The sequence below is a fragment of the Glossina fuscipes genome, unplaced genomic scaffold (genome assembly GCF_014805625.2).
Source record: "Glossina fuscipes isolate IAEA_lab_2018 unplaced genomic scaffold, Yale_Gfus_2 61245, whole genome shotgun sequence".
NCBI lineage: Eukaryota > Metazoa > Arthropoda > Insecta > Diptera > Glossinidae > Glossina > Glossina fuscipes.
The window spans coordinates 703249-713348 of record NW_024003472.1 but is presented as its reverse complement, the minus strand read 5'-3'; positions in this window follow the sequence as shown (position 1 = coordinate 713348).

The window sequence follows — 10100 nt, the reverse complement described above, 5'->3', positions numbered from 1 at the left end:
TGAAATCGCCGCATATAATTAATGGGGGGGAAAGTACGGAGAATAAATTGTAGAGTTCTTGCTGAGAAAACAATGGCGAAGGTGGGATATAGAGCGAAAGCACTGTACATTCTATGTTTAACATTATTTGTATCGCTACGGCTTGTATGTTTGAGCTTAAATTTATGCGTTTGTGAGGTATATTTGATTTTATAAAAACACCAACTCCTTGTTTGGAATATGAATTTTGATCAGCATTCGTGAAGTATCCAGTATATGATTTGGGTGGAATAGGATTAAAAGATCTTTTACAATGGCACACTTGAAGCGGTATAAAGGTTGGATTAAAATCACTTATAAGTGTACGGAGTTCACCAAAATTATTAATAAGTCTCTCAATTTTCCATTGTAGAATTCTAAAAACTTTATTTAATTGTAGCGACATGGAAACGGAGTGGTAGGTGGGTTAAGTTGACATGTTAGCGTCTCCGTCGAAAAGGTTGCTATAGGAATTTTTCGTGAATGATTTATTTTTACCTGCAGAATAATCTGTACGTAGGTGGTCGCGTACATTTGAAGTATAACGAGTGGGCGCACGTGAATAATTTGAAATTGAAAGTTCATTAAGGTATGAAAGATTGGATTCATTACAACTTGTAATTTTTTGACAAGAGTTGAGAGCTGGTTATTCTGGGAAATTTAGTTTATTACACTTTAGGGTACGTGTTGTTGTTTTGATTTTTTGCTGCTGCTTTGATTTTTTCAATATTACCTTTGGCGGGTGATGGGTCAGGTTTCGCAATATGGTTCTTGGGTGATGGTAGAACAAGTTTGACATTGGAAGGTGTTGGAGTTAAAGGCTTATTAGGCTCGATTTGCGAAGCGACAGCAGCGTAGATATTAGTTTTGTTAACTCTTTGGATTCCAATTGGATTTATTTCCCGGTACTTGCGTCGCGCTACGCCCATGCTACAATTTTTTGCCTTGATTTGTAGAATTTCACGCATTTGTGTATAACGTTGGCATTGTTTGTCTTACGCCGAGTGCTGATCCTTGCAATTTATGCAGAAAGTAGGTGTGCAGCTTTCAGCATGTGGATGAAGACCACATTTAACACAAGATGGAGCATTGTTGCACTTTTTTGCTGTATGGCCTAGGCGTTGGCAGTTTTTGCATCTCGTGAGGTTTGGAATGTAGAGTTCCACATTATATTTATACCAAGCCATAACAACTGTTTGCGGTAACCGACAACCATCAAACGTCATAATTATCCTTCCTGTAGGAGAGCGAGTTCTTCTGTCGTCATTTAACTTAGTAAATTTATAAACTTTAATCATGCCTTAATTACGCGAACCCGCGAACTATTTCGTCTTCTGGCAGATGGTTTAAGAACGCGGCATAAATTACGCCTCCAACTGAGCTAAGTTTGTCATGTAGTTTTGCGGAAATTGGACGTAAATTTGCTAATGATATTGACTTTATGAGCTTTTCGGTTGCGCGCGGGTTCCCAGCGAGGACCAGTAAGTTCCCATCGCGTAGAATCGAGATAGAATCTATGTATGTTGTAATGCTATCTAAGGCTTTTTTTATAGCAAAAGAGCTAATTTGGGAAATTTTTACTCTAACATCATTTGATATATATATACCTATATATACTATATATATATTTTTTGTCAATAGAAGTGATTTCACTGATTGGCAACACCGGAAAGTAGGGATTTTTAATTTTTTTTCTTTGGGGGGATATGTCAGCTAATAGATGAAATCTATGCAAGTTTTTATCTGGCGGTCCCGGGCCCGTTATGTGTTATGGTGATCTATTATTTAGTTATTTGTGAAATAACCACTCACTTGAAAAGGTTTGGGAAACTACTGAGGGTAATGTCAAATGTTTTCAATTTTTTATTTTTCCCTTTTATTTTTTTGATTTTTATTTTTTTGTATTTAAACGAAACACGTACGGTATCCGCGATGATCACTTTTAGCAATATATACACAAAAAGTTCAATACATTTTAATAAATTTAAACACTTTTATAAGTAAGTACGCCTTAAAAACGTATAAAGCAATAAAAAAATAAAATAAAAGAAGAAATTGCAAAATTTTTTTGCACAGAGAAAAGTATGCCCACAGCGCTTGCACAGATTTGCCGTTCTGGACAAAACTATATAATTTACCAATTACCACAAAGCCTCCTAAAAAGTTGAAAAAATTGATGTCCCATACTAAAAAGTGGAATAATGAACCATTGTGTAAGGACTCTGATTCCTTCCAGACGGCATAAATAATCCGCATCGTCAATAAACAACAGTTGAAGCACTGAGCGAAACCACCGCATGTTTGTTAAAACTATTTTACTTTGATAGCAAAAAGAAAGGAAACGTCTAGATAATAGTAATTTGGTGGCGAACAAATTTACATTTAGCACAAAAACACAAGTTTGTAGAAGAGCTAATCAACGCGGTGTACTAAAGTAACAAAATATACAACAAGCGCTCCCAAGATTATGGAGACTGGCGTAGCAAAAGAAAAAGCTTGTTTCGCCACGTACAAAGAAGCGAACGTATCTGATACGTATAATATAAAAAAGGAACGAATTCAACTTCTATATTTTCTAGTTGGATTCGTTTGCATACACATGCGTTAACAATCAATAGCATTGTTTTTGCGTTTTCTAATAATCTAACTGATTAATATTTCAAATAAGAGTGCTTCTTCACTTTCTGTGGCAAATTTGCTTTAAAGAAAAGAATAGATTCATAACCATTACAATCTATTCACATATTTGTTCTGTAGAACCGTCAAACTACATGCCCAGATCCAAAAATGATGAAAACGTTCATTTAACTATTCAAATGGTATGCATGAATTTTTTTGGTGAAAACAGAACTAATTGCGCAGCTAAAATTTTATTCAATTGTCTACAACTCTAACTGGTTTCTAGTTACCAGTGTTCGACCACACTAAAAAGGTACGATACATAATCCTTGTTGGGGCACATTAAACCACGAAAATATGAGCATCAAGTGATCGATGCAAGAACAATTGACAAATAGGAAAGTTGAATGAACAAAAGAAATTAAAATAATCCAGTGTAAATATTAGAGTAATTAGAATAATAAAGAACACATAATATTATTTAAACCTGTCAAAAAACTGTGACCACGTTAAAATTAGACTCTTTTCTCTGCAAAATTAAGATTGCTGCAAGCGCAAACGCTTAGCGGACTGCGGGATACTGAGTACCGCATGATGACGCTGCCTCTTTTTGGATATTACACCGTGTATTTAAAGAAAAGTAAAGGAAATTTCAATCCACGCAAACAATTTGTTTTTATTTTTGTGCAATCTATTTTCAGCAGTGAATCAAATTGTTGTTTTAATTAAAGCAACGGGATGGATAATGGGGGTGATGAAGATGATGCTAATTATCTTTCTTAATGTATTGTCAATAAACGAAAACAATTTAAAAATTTCAAACGAGCTTAGCGCATTTTGTTGGTCACATTAATGTTGGTCAATCACCTACTAGCAACCGATTTTAAGTTCTACAGCCTATTAACGATGATGAAGAGCTTAACGATAATAACAACGGCAGTCTAATAACACAAAACCCGTCGCCAATATATATCCCATCTTTTGGTAGAAATCAATAAAATGGTAAATAGTGTTGCTAATAATGTACAAGCAAATCAGTTTAGGCTTATGGTTAAGATACTTGACTTTATAGAAAACTATTCAAGTCCTGGTAAAAACAACAACTTAGCTATAGGGCAGTAGTAAAAGGTTTACATCATTCTACACCTAGTGGTCTAATCTACTTAGCCGTTTCGTGGGTGCCGATGTAAATGTTGTTTCCCCTTGTCCTTGCCCGGCCTACCTCCAATTTAGATCCTCTTTATTTTAGAGCCGCCTAGCTACCACTCACCTATTATAATGTTTGCTTTTTCGTAGTTTCCAGATAGTAAAGAAGCGGTAGATACACAAGTATGAATTTCGTTGATCTCAAATAATAGTTTGGGGAAAAAGAAATCCATTATTTTTTCGGTAGATGGCTGCACTGATAGATTTCTCGTAAAGCATCGATCAAACAATTTCATATTTATGCTCATTGGAAAGGTGACATTTCGCAGTAAAAAAAATTCTTTTGCTGTTTTTTGTTTGGTGCATTCAGTTGTGAGTTACAGCGTGTTAAAAATGGAAGTGAACAAACAGAAAATTCGGTACATTTCACAGTTTTTCTTTGACAAAGGCGAAAATGCAAGCCAGGCGGCTAAAATTGTGAATGGTGTTTATGGCTCCGATACTTTAACAGCCAATTATGTGCAATTTTGGTTTCGTAGATTCCGTTCAGGAATTTTTGATGTTAAAGATGCACCTCGCACAGGTAGGCCGGTCGTCGAAAATGTCGATAAATCGGAGAAATGATCGAAGTTGACCGGCATGTTAGCAGTCGTAACATCGCTCAGGAACTAAAAATCGACCATAAAACAGTTTTAAACCATTTACACAAAGCTGGATTCAAAAAGAAGCTCGATGTTTGGGTGCCACACCAATTAACAGAAAAAAACATGATGGATCGAATTTCCATCTGCGAAGCCTTGACCAAACAGAATGATATAGACCCATTTCTTAAACGGATGGTGACTGGAGATGAGAAATGGATCACATACGATAACCCTGTGCGAAAACGATCGTAGTCAAAGAGCGGTGAAGCATCTCAAACGGCCCGGAAGGGTTTGCTATGCATTTGGTGGGACTGGAAGGGGATTATTTATTATGAGTTGCTTCCTTATGGCCAAACGCTAAATTCTGATCTCTACTGTCAACAACTGGACCGTTTGAAGATAGCGATTGACCAGAAACGGCCAGAACTGGCCAACAGGAGAGGTGTCGTGTTCCACCAGGACAACGCTAGGCCGCACACATCTACAGTGACTCGCCAGAAACTTCGGGAGCTTGATTGGGAAGTTTTAATGCATCCGCCATACAGTCCGCACTTGGCACCAAGCGATTATCATCTTTTTCTTGCATTGCAAAATTTCTTTAATGATAAAAAATTGGAATCTAGGGAGGATTGTGAAAATCGACTACTAGAGTTTTTTGCAAATAGAGACCAGGAGTTCTATGAGAGAGGCATTTTGAAGTTACCTTTAAAATGGCAACAAATCATACAACAAAACGGTGCATATTTGACCCAAATCGGACAATCCGAAGCATGTTAAATAAAGTCGTGAAGTTCATATAAAAATAATGGATTTCTTTTTACCCAAACTAATTTATCATATATATTTACATAACTCGTAATGTTAATATTCTGGGAGAGAGTATTAATAAAACAACTGAATATTGCGAAGAAAATGGATAAAGTGAGAAATAACTGCAGAAAGCAAATAAACACTAAAGTACGAAAATGTAGCCAATGTTCTCAATACCACTGATGTATAGAAAATTTACAGAAAAGAAATATATTCTTATGCGTAAGCCCATTTCTAAAAAACACACTTTTAATAAAAAGTTACGTTCTTAATACGATTTTCAAATGTAATATATTGATGTATATGCCATACTTTCCTGCTTATTGGTATTAATCTCTTTTTCTTTCTCCTTAATATTTCTTGTGCACGACATTCACTGTATACTTAATATAACCATTTGATTTGGTTCGCTGCCACATACATATTTCACAAAAGACATGAAACTGTTTGCTTCTTTGTAGTTTTTTTTTGCATTAAAATTGATTTATCAATTCATGCTTTTGAAAGAATTTATAAAGACTTCTATAAAACTTTTATATTTAACGATTGGATCTTATGTACTTCGGTCAATTTTCAATGAATGCACATTTTATTATAGGAAATTTTTAAAATTTTTCATGAATAACGTTTTTTTTTGCCATCGCACACAGGCACTCATCAGTACTCCTCGAAAATAAAAAAAAATGTTTTTATATTTTCTGTTGGTCTTTCAATTTTTAACCTGTCAAAAAAATCGATCAGTTAAATATAAGATATTAAAAAAATGTCCACCTCTGCTTAATTGAATCTTTCCAGATCGTCTCATGATCACGCAAGATTGCATTTCAGACACTAAGAACTGCAGTCTTTCGCAGTATGTTTCCAGTCTGAGGTACTTAATATTCTTAAAGGAACTCCAGCAGTTGCGCCATAAGAATGGGATTCCTCAACAAGTCATCAAATCAAAAAATTAAGCAGTATTTTTTGCCAAGAAAATTGAGGTGGGCTTTCCTATATGCATTGAAAATGAACAACATTCAACATTAGCGATAATCTTAATAATATTTCTTGGCAACTACACTGAAGTCTAGAGCCATGTATTGCTGACACACAAAGCCTAAGAAACTGGAGAATTCTGAGCTAGTTTGTTGAATGTGTGATAATATCGCTAATTAAGCGTATAAGGGATGTCGTCAAAGGGATACTCTTCAGACACACGCAAAATGCGTTCTTAGGCCTATGCAAAAATCTGAAAAAGCTGACGGTCAAATTTAACGATCTTGAAGATATTTTGACCAATATATCTGCAACTCGTTTACCTAACGTTGTCATTACTGAGAACTACTCATTACGTGATTTTAACAGTAGGTCGCATCTTCAACTACATGTGTCGCAGTAAGGAGGTTGAATCATCCGGAATATGGATTTCAATCTAGATCTACAACGTCGGGATTGTCATGATTCACGTACGTTATGTGTAATGATAATCCTATCATTTCTCAAGACGTTGACTACTGAAAATATTTAAACTCGAAAGCGTCGATCAGCCGACGTACCGTCCAGTCGCTCGGTTCCTGCAGCGCAAGGAAAGGAAATTCTTGCGTCCGCACTTGAAGCTGGTAATGCCAATGGTGGCTTAGATCAATTTCGAAACGTGGCGCCACGTAGGTCTATATTTTTGAGTTGAGTAGCTGCGGATACACCCATAGATGACATTTTGCAATTTACATACCTGAAAAATCCGGAGATATCAAAACCGGTAATCACGGGGCTTTGAGTCATTTAATTTATCCGCCGCAACCTTATGCTGAGGGATTACTATCTAAGAACTTCTCGGCTCGGCGTGTGCTAGTAAGCGGATTTGTTCCAGGTAACAGACGTCGTAAGTCCATTATTGCTCTTATAACTTCTACCGCATCTATCGATACAAAAAAATAGTTATAGAAAGTTTTGGCTTCACTGTTTCTTGACAAAATATTCTTCTGCAGTTTGTATAGAGATAGTACCGGCTATGATTGCTATGCCAGTATATATACAAGACACTTTCACAGAGAGAAAGATGTACTTTTACATGTATGCAATTTCTTCTCGTCGAAACTAATATCTTTCGGTCATTTGATCGATCTTGAATTATTATGTGTCTGTATCACCTTAGAAAATTTTTATTTCGTATTACTACATCCCTCCATCGTCCGATGTAGCTATATATTTAAAGCACCCGCCATTCCAAGCTAATGTACCGCAAATGTTGAATTCAACCGATTTGTTGATCGCATTGAGAAACTTTAATCTACCACAAGTGCCAAGGTATACTGATGAACGTTGTAACGTCCTTGAACAAAGTTCAAGGAGGGTGTCTGTCATCTTGCTGTTGCCACGAGTGTTAAAATAACGCCATGCCATTATGCGACATCGCATGATTCTTGTGTTTTTTTTGCAAAATAGCGGCTAGCTGTTGGGTATCTAAAAGAAAAGAGAGAGAGAAAAATGATGCGAAGAATTTTGGTTGTGGTGTTTTGTTTTTTGGAGGTTGGTTTTTGGTTTTCCGTTAGGCAGATCACGAGAAGTGCGGAAGAAATATCGGCATATTAAACTAAAATAAATGGAAAAAGAAATTAAATGAATAAAAAAAAGGAACTCAGTCAAAAATCTTGAATAATAAACGTGGTGTGAAAATGTCTGATCGCGAAAGTTGTTGGGAAATAATGCGCGTAAATTCATCCAATATTGAGAAGAAAAACCATTAGCGATAACTACTTTCATTTATGTTTAAGAATTAAGTGAAGTACATTTTGGTTTCTGTAAAAAACGGAACGGCTGAACAATGAATTAACTTAAATTTGTGGTTGATGTATAAGGAATAAATACAGTAAAAAAAAGATCACAAACGCAAAAAAAAAAGGAAAATTAAGTAAATAAAAGTAGTTGTGTGAGTGATCGAATTGAGGAAAGAATATGCTTAGTTTTTGAACAAAAACACATGAATAAAAGAAAACCTTTGTTACATTAATTAAAATGAGAAGAGAGTTAGAAGGTTTCAAAGATAAAGAAGTATAAATCCCTTATCCGGGAAATAATTTACGCAAATACATGTAAGATTACGAAAAATTTATTAGCATAAAAGAAGTATTTTTTTATGTATTGAATTGATAAAAATACTTTTAATTAAGACCATGCCGTCCATGGAGTGTTGTTTCATGTAAATTTGGAAAATAATGCTGTAAAATTAAAGAAAAATAAATTTCATTCCAATAGCTCAACTTGAAATTAAAGCCGAATAAGTACTTAAATGAATGTATTGCGAACAAAATGAAATTGTGATATAAAAATGTGTGAATTAATTTCTGGTACCAGGCGTTTTTGTAACGTCCTACAAACGCCCTTGAATGCCGCGTGTAAAGAAGAAGCGGCATGAAGAGAAGTGTGCGTAAAAATATTTCACAACAAAGCAGTGACGAAAAAAGGAAATAAAATCAAAGAAAACTACCGATACACGAACTTCAGAATTCGCTTGGTTATTATTATTATTATTTTAATTTTAGACTAATGAAATGAATTCTTAGACTAAAAAAAGACATTGAGCACTAGCAACACAGGCTATCGGCTCTAATTATAAAAAAGAATAATAAAATTTACATTAGATAATGAGCTTAGTAGTATTAATAAAGTAATGTATAGAATTGATATTCTGTTCTGAAGCTGATTGTAGAATGTTCAAAGGGTTAATCGTTCCAAATGCAATACTTCTAGCCAAGGAAAAGTTGAGGCAGTCGCAGAGAATGTGTTTTATAGTAAGAGGTTGTCCACAACAGCAGATTGGAGAAGAAGACTTGCAGCATGCAAAGTAGCTCAAAGGGCTCTTAACGCTATCTGACTAGCTCGCCGAAAATTGGGGGGTTCCTGAAAGTGATTTTGCCCTATAGAATCTTTATAAATTTTTAGATGTAAGTGGATGTGTAGTGAATTTGAGTGTGTTAAGTGTTCACTTAATTCACCAGCCTATGGAAATATTGTGACCGTATTACCAGCGGGTGAAATCTTAACAAAAGTGCCCTCCTTGAAACTGTATACTACAAAATTGTGAACCACATTAGTATTGGTGGGCGTTAGAACTTTGGTTATTTCTTCGCCAAGTTCAGCTTCTGTCAGCTTTAGTTGATCGTCCGGTTTAAGTAGTTGACGCGACTTAATCCAGGCATCAAGGTCATCAGCATCACCAGCTCCTTCTCCTCCCGGAGATTTTCCTTTACCAGCCCCCGTTTTCGCCAACTTTGCAACAGATTTGCCTTAAGGCGTTAGTTTGTCACCTCCGGCAATCTTTACAGTTTTGGCAGCGATTGTGGTTTTTGAAGATTTATCGTTCGGTAGAGTGATTTTGGCTTTCTTTTCCGTCCTTTCCATTATTGATAATTGACGTAGTGTTTTAATTTGATGACAAACTTATATTCAATGGCGTTGGATTCTTTTAGTGAAGATGATTAAAAAAACAAACTCAAAAGCAAATAGTTGCGATAGCAGTCTTGCTGGGTTAAGTGAAAAATTTTTGCAGTTGTCTTCCAAAAAACTTTTCTTTTTTCCTTTTTTTGAATTTACGCGAACTTAAAAAAATTTTACAATTTATCGAAAATTTTGTTTTAAAAAAATTCCAACTTTAAAAAAGTCTTTCTTTATATTGTTATACACATTTTTTTAAAAATTTTTAAATTTACTTTTTTTCATTTTATTTATTTTGACTGAACTGAACAAAATCCAAAAATTGAATCAATAAAAAAACGTTCCCGACATCAAAGAAAACTTGACAACCAAAAAAAAAAAAATCTAACGCCTACTTGTTTTCCTACAGACTTCTTTAGGATCCATTGGTGAGTTGCAATTATATGACCA